The sequence below is a fragment of the Nomascus leucogenys genome, chromosome 7b (assembly GCF_006542625.1).
Source record: "Nomascus leucogenys isolate Asia chromosome 7b, Asia_NLE_v1, whole genome shotgun sequence".
NCBI classification, from domain to species: Eukaryota; Metazoa; Chordata; class Mammalia; order Primates; family Hylobatidae; genus Nomascus; species Nomascus leucogenys.
The window spans coordinates 23,233,732-23,245,910 of NC_044387.1; the positions used below are offsets into that span (position 1 = coordinate 23,233,732).

At 35.5% G+C, this 12,179-nt stretch overlaps 1 pseudogene; it reads right to left on the bottom strand.

Annotated features, from left to right (window-relative positions):
- Positions 1–712: 712 nt before the first annotated feature.
- Positions 713–7,521, bottom strand: LOC115835833 (annotated as a pseudogene).
- Positions 7,522–12,179: the final 4,658 nt, after the last annotated feature.

Genomic DNA, 12,179 nt, shown 5'->3' on the forward strand with positions numbered 1-12,179 from the left:
AGCTGATCACTATATATTTTTTTCAGTGACAGAATTTCTTTATATTTAAATACATAACTAACTCCTCCAAATAACCCCCAAACAAACAAGAAACCAGATTAAATAAAATTCACATTGAATATGCCTAACCAACATCTGTATGTGCAACTAAACACTGTGTCTATTACTGCAGTGTGAACCTTAAACAATATAAAGTGTTCTGGGGAGTTGAAGAAGCCCAAGTTTTAACTCTGTGGTATTTGGGGAGAGAAGATGCAGGAAGTAAGAGAAAGGGGAAATAAATTTTATATTTCTTAATTTTGTCCTTCCAATATATTCATAAAGACCAAAAGAGAAAAGGAAGCTTGGGATTGTAAATAAATAGAGGAATAAGGAAGTGTGGGACCCTCTCAATGCTACCTGACCAAAACATATGAAAGAAATTAATTCCTTTCAGATTGAAAAGGTGGGAGAAGAGATGAAAAGTGACCAAAGAGGATGGGAAAGAGACAAAAGGAGAGGGGACCATCCAGGAGAAAAGAAGAGACCCATGGCAGGGGAGCAAGATGGAGTTCAGTGCCAGTAAGTGCCTGTTTCCATCTGTATCCCCATTATCTTAGGCTCCACTTAAGGGTCTGTCTCCTTTCTTCAAGCCTCTATGCTGTCAGGATCCTCCAGTCCTCTCCATCCTGCCCCCGCCCCTACTGTGCCTGTCCCTCCCTTCTTCTATTTACTAGGAGTTGGCTTGTTCCATAACCCTCAAGTCATAGTTCTTTTTAGCCAAAGAGGGAGACTCAGGCGTTTGGTACTGCTCAGAGCCAGGAGAAACCCTACATACAGAAGGGCTCCTACCATTTGCTGATTCAGTGAAATCCTGCTGTAGTACACTGGTATGCCACCTGCCAGGAGGCCTCCTTGCACAGACTGGCTCACAAGGACTAGCATGGGTTGCTGGAAGGAAGGCTGGACCACATTTTGGTAAGAAGGACCAAGCTTGCATCTGGCCCCCCATTCTGCTTCTCTGGCTGCTGAGCAGGCCCTGGTACTGGGATTGTGGATCCCATTCAAGCCTCTATAAGCTGCCTGCTCCTAGTTAGGCATTGTGGGATATAAACCATTATAGGATGGTTGAGGTAGCTGTTGACCACATTGGGAGCTGTAGACCACGGGGCGAGAGAGAGAGGTCAATATTTCTGATTGGAATTAGAATACTGTCCAAGAGGACAGTAAAAAATCTGGATCTGTTGAGGGGGCTGAATGTAGTTCTGGGCAGAATTGCTGAGTGGAATAGTCGGAGACGGGAAGGAGCTGTCTTGTGGGAAGGGCTGCACTGCAATGAAGCTTATCTGCTGAGGATGCTGAAAGATAAGTGGGGACCAGAAGAGAGGGGAGGATGGGTCAGCTGCTTCTTTAGAATCTTAGTGGTAAAGGCTCATTTCTCCGAAGGGGTTGCTGATGTTGTCTGCCTGTGAGATCTTGTGATTATTCATGGGAGGCTGTTGCTGAGGCATGGGTGGGAAGGCAGAAAGTTGCTGCTGCTACTGCTGGGCAGTATAGGGGAGAAGGCCCTGGACAGACAGGGACGAGGTTACCTGGTTGCACATTTCCAGGGCACCTAGTGCCATACCTGGCCTGGAGATCCTTCTTGCACTGCCACCTTTACTGCTTCCAATGCTGTAGTCAGGTGAAGATGGAGATTCTGCTGAAGTAGCTGGGCTTTGGTAGCAAAGGGTCACATGTTTCAAGGCCATGGCTCTAAAGATTTGAGTTCACTATTGGTGCTGCTCTGTTGGCTGCTTAGGGAAAGCTCAGCCCCTTGAGTGGCAGCTCAGCCCCTTAAGCCAATCCCCAGCTGTCATGTAGATATCTGTTCCAGACAGTCTCGTTCTGTACTGAATTGTTTCTCTTGAGAATCAATCTCTGTTAAAATTCTATATTCTTCTCATCCTTTATATGTCCTGAAAACTCTGTTCAGGCAGTCTTGTGTTACTGGTTTTGTTGATGATGACAGATTTTCAAGTTTGAGCAACATTGTGGTCCATCCCCAAATAGGCAGCTATCCAGTGTAACTGCCTCCAGTGATATAAAGTCATCTGAGGGAACCTCTTAACTGGTTAGTTTTTAAATAAATTCCTAAATCTCCTACTTTCATATTAGTAGCATCATTTTGTTCTTTGGGTTCTTTTTCAGTGTACTTACAAGAAATTCGTGGAAGTCTATTCCAGCGAAGTGTGTATAATTTTGACTTGGGTTTCTGGACAACATCTTCCTTAGGACCTTTTTTTTGTTTGTTTTTGTCCTTGTCTTCCTTTTCAGAGACTTCCTTTGAGGACTTTTATTCCTCCTTATCAGAGGGGCAACTGATGTGCAGTTGAATATTATCCTTGGCCCATCACCAAATAGGGTGGAGGGCTTCTCATATTCTGCTAGGCTATACACAACTTCAACTTGGAACTGGACTTGGCTGTTTTTTTCTGACGTGACGGCATTTGATGTCCATCTCTGTGTTTCCTGAGTCAAACTGATATCTTCCCCTCTTTCTCAATTGCTTTCTTGCCTGGAGTCTTAGATGTAATTTTGTCTTTGATTGTAGGTTCTTCCATCAGTTTTTTTTCCTGATTCTTTCATAATTCAGAGGATGTTTTGAAAAGTGTTACTGTTAGACGTTGACCAGCAGTGAAAGACTGATATACACTAGTAGTATGTATTTAAATAAATTATCAATAACTAACAGAGATGAGAATGATAAAGACCTGTGTGGTAGAGAAATATCCTTACTTTGTGTAGGTAAGCCCCAGCTGGGACTAGTTGCTTGGTGGTCTGAAATAAGACTACAGCATATTAATTTGATTTAGTATATTATTAATACAAGGTTAGCTAAAATATTCTAATGCATTCATCTCCTAATAGGATGTTCTTACTAGGAGGTGGCTCATTCCATAACCCTCAAGTCATAGTTCTTTTTAGCCAAAGAGGGAGAATAATCCATTCTTTATGGCTCATTGTGGGGAGAAGGTATAAATGTGTGTAACTATTTGGGCCCTTAATATGTGCCAGTGCATTGAAGTTTTTTAATGTTTTTATTTACCTTTTTTCCCAACATTTTGAGGTTGATAAGATTATTCTTCTTTTACAAATGAGAAAACTGAGATTGAGGTCGAGATTAAAAAGCTTGTAAGTGGTTGAATCAGAGTTGTACTCAAGGCCAGCTGCACAGTACAAAATCTAAATAATTCACTATATAATATTGTCTGCTTGGATCCATGTATTTGTTTCCTGGGGCTTCTTTTAAAAATTAGTCACAAACTTGGTGGCTTAAAAAAAAATGGAAATTTATTTTCTCACAATTGTAAAGACCAGAACTCCAAAATCAAGGTGTTAGTTTCCTCCAGAGCTTTCAGGGAAGAATTGTTACTTGCCTCTTCCAACTTCTGGTAACTTAAGGATTAAGTTACCTTTTGGCAGCATCACTCTAATCTCTACCTTCACCTTCACATAGCCTTCTTCCCTGTGTCTGGGTGTGTTACCTTTTCTATCTCTTATAAGAAAGCTTGTCATTGGATTTAGGACCCACTGGGACCCCTGGGTGATTTAGGATCACCCAGGATGATCTTGTCTAGAGATCCTTATCTTAATTACATCTTCAGAAACTCTTCTAAATAAAACTGCATTCTGAAGTTACAGGTGGACATATCTATTGAGGGCCACTATTCAGCTCACTAAAATGAGCATGACAAAATTTTTTAAAACATGTTTTTGAATTGTGAAATATAATAAATATACAGAAAAATATATAATACTAATGTATGATATAATTAAAAATTATGATCACCCATGTAGCTACTACCCATATCAAGACATAGAACATTCCCAGAACTCTAAAATACACTGTTTCCTTTAAGGATCACCTCATTCCTGTTCATTGGAATTATTATGACTTTATGGGAATTACTTTCTTGCTTTTATTTAAAATCTTACTACTCATTTTGTAAAATAAGACAGTTTACATATTTTTCAATTTTATACAGATGAAACATTATGTTTTACTTTGTGTTATGCTTCTTTTAATTAATATGATATTTATAAGAACTATATATATCGAGTGTGGCTGTAGTAAATTTATTTTCTTTACAAACTAGCTATATGTTTTACATTTGTTGCAAAAGTTTATCACATTCTATTTTTGGCTATCACAAACACATATTATAAATATTTTTTGTTTATTTATTCTGGTATAACTGTGCAGTTTTATATGAGATGTGTGCTCCCTACATGACAGGTTTACAAAGCAGTTATAGCAATATACCTTTCATTAGCAGCTTGTGTGAATTCCCAATGTTCTCACATATTTAATAGCACACAGTATTGGCTGAAATTTTAGTTTTCTTTTAATTTCATAGATGTGCAGTAATATTCCATGGTGGTTTTAATTTATTTCTCTTTTTTTGAGAAAGGATTTTGCGGTGTTGCTCAGGCTGGTCTTGAACTCCCAAGTAGCCAGGATTACAGATGCGTGCTACCTTGCCAGGCTTATGGTAGTTTTAATTTAAATCTCTCTAATTACCAATAAAATTGACAATACATCTTCATAGGTTATTGGATTTATACTTTCATAAACTTTTTGCTGGTTCAACAACAGTTGAACAGTTCCTTCCCATTTTTCAATTTGATTGTCTTCTCTTATTATTTGTCTTTCTTCTTATGGTATGATTCTGGATAGGAGTCCATTTGTTAATCACGCATTCTATAAATGCTTTCTTTCTTATAGTAGTTGTCTTTGCTCTCTTTTTATTGTGTGTTTTCATGAGCAGAAGTTCTTTTTATAATGTAGTCAATTTTATTCATTTTTTATTTATGGTTAGTGCTTTTGGTACTTAAAAAAATCTTTTTTTACCCTATCTTACCAATGCTTCTAATTTTAATTTTTCTTTTTCTGTGCTTCTATCACCAGCTAAACCCTTTGCTGATTGACATATTCTTTTTCCAGAGATGGTAATATATTTAGGTTGTAATCAAATCTTGCTTAGTGGGAGCAATTCTGTCACTTTAAGATGTGTTGTATAATTCTTGTACATGATTTTTCCAACTTAACTTGGAAGCCAGTCTTAATTTGCTCATTTTCATCTTCTTAGCAGATCTGTTATGGTGGGCCTTAGCTATCCAGTAAGTATGAATAAAAGAGGATTTCCTTTGAAATTGGTTTGCTCTAATAGTGCTTTGGTTAAAGAATCTCCCCAACTGATTTCAGAGTTGATGATACTTTATATTAGTTAGGTATTTGACTACATGAAAAAGTTTACTGTTTACCAAATATTTTATATATGATACTTCAATGAATTATCTAGTGAAAGCTATAAATACATATAACTATGATAATTTTATTGAAGACTCTCAGATTCATTAAATTACATAATCAAGGGCAAGCTAGGAAGTTAAGTGCTGAAATACGAAATCAAGTCTGCCTTTTTTTCAGTTCTTCCCTTAAATGAAGTTTTAAATTTTGGAGTGACAGATTCACTTATTTTAAATTATATCACCAATTTTAAGAAACAAAAGAGCCATGTCATTTAAACTATGTCCAGATTTCTCCCTACAAGCATTCTTTCTTTATCCATACTCATGTAGAGTTACTCACTTTTATGATCCTTTTGGTTTACATGTTAGTTAAATGTAATGTGTTTTCTTTCTCCTTGGGAATTTTGGGGTGAGGTGTAGGGAGCCTCTGTCAGATAAAACTTGCTTAAGCAAGTGGATTTTATTTTTTTCTTGTTTGCTTTTTTTTTTTTTTTGAGGCAGAGTCTTGCTCTGTCGCCTAGGCTGGAGTGCCATGGTACAATCTCGGCTCACTGCAACCTCTGCCTCTCGAGTTCAAGCAATTCTCATGCCTTAGCCTCCCAAGTAGCTGGGATTACAGGCACGTGCCACCACGCCCAGCTAATTTTTGTATTTTTAGTAGAAACGGGGTTTTGCCGTATTGGTCAGGCTGGTCTCTAGCTCCTGACCTCAGGTGATCTGCCCCCCTCAGCCTCCCAAAGTGCTGGGATTGCAGTCATGAGCCACCATGTCCAGCCTCTTGTTTGCTCTTTAGCAAATGTATTAGATGAGTGAAGGGCAGTATGGGCAAGAAAAAGAAAAATTATTCAATTCAAGAAGTTTATTTACTATTTGTCTACAATACCATTTGACTATGGTTGCTTTTTAAAAATATTCTAGTTTAGCTTATACAGTTTTAGAATATATAAATGCCAGCGCTTTAAAATCTTAAAATCAGATTTATAAATTTGTAATGGGCAATTTATAACCTTCTGTCTCAGAATTTACTTTTTAAGAGCAGATTCAGTGATTCCAAACTCTTCCACTAGCTCCAGACTAATGATGAAGATACATAGTTATCTCTGAGGTTATGGATGGGCTAGGGAAGAAGAAAAAGTGGGCATACGGATATTTTGTCCATATTTGCAAAAAGAGATGAAATATTATAATGAGCAGGTAAGATTTTTAAGAAAAACAATATTTAAAAATGCAGTGTCTAGACTAATACAGCACTTTTGGATAAAAATGCTCACAGTTGTGTAGTTGTGTGATTTTTCTAATCCCCTTTGCCTTCTAGCATAGGACCATGGACAATTTATCATGTAATTAATTCTTTAAAATTATAGTATATGTATAATAATAAATTGTAGTGAAAACTTTGGTATTCGAAATAACATCTAACATGTCAGACTAATATTAATCACCAAGTAGTAAGCCATCTTTTCCACGTGTTTCTACCTAAGGTTTCTTCTTAGTATTATTTCTCATTTTGAAACATTTTGGGAGTTCCTAGATTTGAAATCCTAGTATAAATACACTTCTTTAAAAAAAAATCTTTTGTTTTTAATTATAATCACATCTTTTTTAAGAGAGCAATAGAGAGGGTAGCTTTTATGTGTCAGTTTCTCCACTGAGTTATGCCCTATCATGCTTTCAGGACATAAATATACATGTCCTACTAGTTGGTATAGATTGAAGTCAGAGTAAATCTTTATCATTCTACTGGGTGTTGGGGGGTTCTCTTAAAATCATGCTTTTCAATTTACTTGGAGCCTCCTTGGCTTCATCTCCTGCTGTTGTAATCATTAGCAGAAGTTCATAGATAGTGGAATTTCTCAAAATATAGACAGTTTTTTTATTCAGAACATGAGCCCTGCAGGCATTTCTTTTCAATTTTACTTAGCTTGGGATATTTAGCTGCACCTTTGACTTTAATATGCTTATTACAGAGCCTGAACACAGAATATGTTTCCTCCTGCTTTAAGATACAGATGGCAAAAATCCTTAGTCTGCCAAGGAATTTTATTTGCTTTTAAATCCTAACGGTCCCACTATATGACTTTGTTATATTAAGATTTTAATAGTGCAAATAAGGGTCAAGGCTTCTTTGTTGATGAAATTTTAAATCACCCTTTGGCTTTCTTGTATTTGACACTTATTTTCTGTTTCATCTTTAAAAGCGGAAGTCCATGAGCTTTTCATCCAGTGATGTAGTTGGATTTTATTCATGTTCAGACTCATTGAAACCTGCCAACCACATAAAAACAGTTGCCAATATGGGAGAAGTCTTCCTTGTGTTGTGATAGAAAGGATTTCACTGTTTAAAAGTAAACTTAAAACAAAAATGTATTCCCCTCTTTAAAAGAGGAGTATGTGCCTGCTTGTCCCAGGTGGCTTTCTATAAGAATTAGAAACAGGGTAGACTTATTTGATAACATCTTCAATTGTTTTTCAAATTGTTTGTATTTATACACATGCATACATAATATTTATGTATACACACCCATACACAAACATCACCCTGTATATATATACATATATATACACACATACATATATGTATGTGTGTGTGTGTGTGTGTGTGTGTGTGTGTGTGTATATATATGATGTTTGGCCTTAGAAACAATCCCCATTTCAATGTCAATTTTGAATTGGTTACAAACATTACTTAGACTTGGTTTTCGACCAACTCGGAATGCAAAGAAAAATTTTTCTTTTTCTTAAATTAATGCTTCTATTTTTTTTGACTTGTAATTGTGATTTATGTGTCTGGATTTTAAAATTATTTAAAATTAGCTGAATTTTGAGTCAGTGAATTTCTCTTGACTTTACACTTAGTATGATTTTGCTCTACTACATGAGTTCTTTTTGGTTTGTTATCTATCTAATCTTCTGTAGCAACAAATATGGGATCATAGTTTTACAAAAAAAAGTCCTATTGATTTTGCCACTTTGACGTTTCCCTATCATTTCCATCCCTTCCATTCATTCTGTCACTGCCCTAATTCAGGTCCTCAGTTCCTTACATCAAATTTTTGCAAGTTTCTATTTAGCCATTTTGCTTTCCAATTTATCTCCATTCCAATTCATTCTAAACATTATTTTCAAAAGTGTCATTTTTCAAAAATATAGTCTTATCACACTTTTTTCTACTGCAGAACCTCCTGTGTCTTCTCATTGCTTTTGGAGTAGTTTCAAATTCCTTAGGAACGGCACAGTTCAATACAACGGCCACTAACCATATGCAGCTATTTAAATTTAAATATAAACTTAATTAAAAGTAAATAAAAGAAATTGAGTTCCTCCATCACAGTAGCCCAGTTTCAAATACTCAAAAGTCACATGTGGCTAGAGATAACTGAATTGAACAGCATCATTCTAGAATATTTCTCTCATCATCAAAGGCTCTATTGGACAACCATGTGTGGAATGTTAAGACACCCCTTCCAACTTATTTTTAACCATGTTCTAGCTTATGTTTTCAGCCTCATTTTTTCTACACAGTGTTAACATGCCTCTGTGATCCAGTCATATGCATCTACTGATTGTTGAAAGCATCAGTCATTCAATCAACAAACTTCACTGAGCACCTTCTATATGCTAGGCACCAGTCTATTGGAAGCACCACTGTGAATTAAAAACAAAACAAAGCAAAACAAAGCAGCTGTCATGGAATTTATATCAGTGGGGCTTATAAACATCCAAAATGTTCAAAATGTAAAATATCTTTTGGCAAAGAGTGCTAGAAAGAAAAATAAAATCTGGTAATGTTTAAAGAATGATGGGTGGGTGGTTAGATGGGGTGTTCAGGAAAGGCCTTTTTGATAAAGACCTATTTCAGCAGAGGCCTGAATAAAATGAGGAAATGAACCATGCAGCTCTCTGGGGTAAGTGTAAGCTAGTCATTCTACTGCCTTCAAGCTTTTTGCTACTCTTAGCTTTGTGGAAATATTAATAAAGGTCATAGCATTATTAAGTGGTAACTTCTTATCTTGCTCTAAAGTTCTTTGGTCTCAAGCCAGAATGTAATCAGAATCATAGACTATTAAAGCTAGAGACATCTATAGAAATCACCTAATCCATTTTGTAATTTTAAAAAGGAGGTACCTAAGATTTAGATAGGGTAATTTATTTGTTTTAAGTGACAAAGTGAAATAATGGTAAGTGGCAATTAGAACCCTGGACTCTTAGTATTTTCTGAATAGAACTGAGTTTTCTGAGTAATGAGATCCAGATGGATATGACGTCTTGAACCTTTTAAAAATTTTTTAAAATGTAATATTTAATTAATACTTTATTTTGGTTTTCTTCAGAAATTTGTTGACGTTGATATTCAAATGAACCATTTGTTTTTCTCTTTACACTAAGATTCCATATGGCCATTTGGAAGATACATTTACAATGATATACACATGTGGCTATCTTTTAAATTTTACTTTCCCAATGCTATAAAACATTTATTAGCATTATAAACATGATACACACATATGTATATATGCATGTGCATGGTGGGTATATGTGTATCTCTGTCATAATTCAAATATCAATTTCATGTTCTGCCTTTGTATTCACAAAACTCAAATTTCTTTGTGTGTAGTCCTAAATGGCATAAAGTCATGAATTTTAATTGAATTATGGCTTTATTCCCCTGATGGAATCCTGATGTATTGCTCTAAGAACTCACAGAAGGTGGCTTAATAATGTTTTTTGTTGTTGTTGTTGTTGTCGTTATTGAGATGGAGTCTTGCTCTGTCGCCCAGACTGGAGTGCAGTGGTGCGATCTCGGCTCGCTGCAAGCGCCGCCTCCCAGGTTCACGCCATTCTCCTGCCTCAGCCTCCCAAGTAGCTGGGACTACAGGCGCCCGCCACCACGTCCGGCTAATTTTTTTGTATTTTTGGTAGAGACGGGGTTTCATCATGTTAGCCAGGATGGTCTTGATCTCCTGACCTCGTGATCCGCCCTCCTCGGCCTCCCAAAGTGCTGGGATTACAGGCATGAGCCACCGCGCCCGGCCCTTAAGGTGTCTTAAAGTCACCTACGATGGGTGAGTGCTCAGATTCCTCTCCTTTGTGAGGTGCAAGTTCATGACAGATTCCTCAAGGTTAATAGCTTAGTAGTATAATTTTATTGCAGTCGCTATATTGTCAACGCATAGTAATCTCGTAATGTACATCTTTATTTAATAATTCTGAAAACATTTTGAGCACCTAACTTCAGCTATTGAGAATAGATATAAAATTATACATTATGCTCTATAATTTTAGGAAAAGAAATTATTATCTTATTACATCAATAAATCTTGCTTTTACCTACATCCTTTCCATATAATAAATATCCATTTCTCTTTCATATGTCCATGATTAAATGCCTTAAATGAATAAAATATTTCTTTTGAAAATATACAAAATGATTTGTCCAAACATGTAAAATGCATTATATGGTTCCAAAATCTGTTTTTCATGTTTTTCTTTGGGGTGTGATCTGTTCCTGATTAGTTTAGTGTTTGTGCCTTAATTGTAGTATATCCTTAAGGAAATTGAGTATCAGTAGACTATTTATTGCAGTTGAAGATATAGCAAAAGAAATAATTAAGTTTCTAGGAGGGAAATACCTACAAGTGAATGATAATACAGTGTTAGTGTAAAACAGTCTTTCACTAAAGAATATATATACCATTATTTACTCAAAAAATATTCAGCAACAATTTTACCCACAGGTGAAATGCACTGGAGTGTCCTAATTTTGTTATCATGTGTCCTTTCTGCCATTCTCAAGCTAATGGCACTCTTCACGACAAGCCTAATTGCACTGTTAAGCTCCAGAGGAAAAAATGTGGCTATAGAGTATATTAAAGTACATACAATTGAAAAGGAAAATGTTCATTTTTGCAAGCAGAAGATTACCAACAGAATGCTAAAATTAAAGGTCAGTTTTACAATGAGCTCTCATATTATGGAGTGAGTTTACGAACAAACTATGTATTATATAAGAAAAGAAAAAACAATTTTATAACGAAGTAGTGCTTTCAAAAAAGTATATTATTTTCTTATAGAAAAGTAGAAAAATGAAAAATACACGAACTCTTTCTTAACCTTAATCTATGTTTTTTAAGAATTTTAAAAATGTTTCTTGTGTGAGGCAAGAAAGTGAAAAGTGTTTTTTAAAAATGGAGACACCATGGGAAAATATAGGCGAATGAAGGAGTACAAATAGAAAATGTAATTTTATTGAATAACAGAAAAGAAAATAGTGCAAAACAGCCTCTCTATTCTTTTGTTCTTGGTATCAAAGCTTTTATTCCTGGTGATTGGTGGAACCCTTTTGGTTACTAAGCTCCCTTGAACAAAATCTAAAATCATATTAACTCAAATTCTATGCTATTACAAACCATCTCATCTCATAACAGGACTTTAGTATATTTTTCTTAATGTCAAAGAAATTATATGGGCTAAGTAATTCTCAAAGCACCACATAAAGTTTAGATATTTCTTTAGAAGAAACAAAATACATGTTCTTTTTCACATTCGTGTTTGATTTTATTATAAAATTTGACAGAAGAAACCAAGGAAAGAGAAAAGAGAAACCTCTAGAGACTTTGTATTTTCTTAGCGGACAAAAAGGGCTTCAGTTTTAGCAATTTTTCTTTCTCTGTTTACTTTTTATAAGGTCTGACTGAAACCAGACAAGAAAAGAATATTACATTCTGTTTTTGGCTTTTTAGGGTTTTTTTTTTTTTTCAGCTAAAAGAAAGATTTGAAGTGCCTTTACAAGGTTATTTCCAAGGTAATTTTTCTTTTATTTTTAAATAGCAAATTTTTTTGAGATTTAAAATCAACATCCAGTCCATATGCCACTGAATATAAAGTTCCCAGTGGTGAAATAGGCA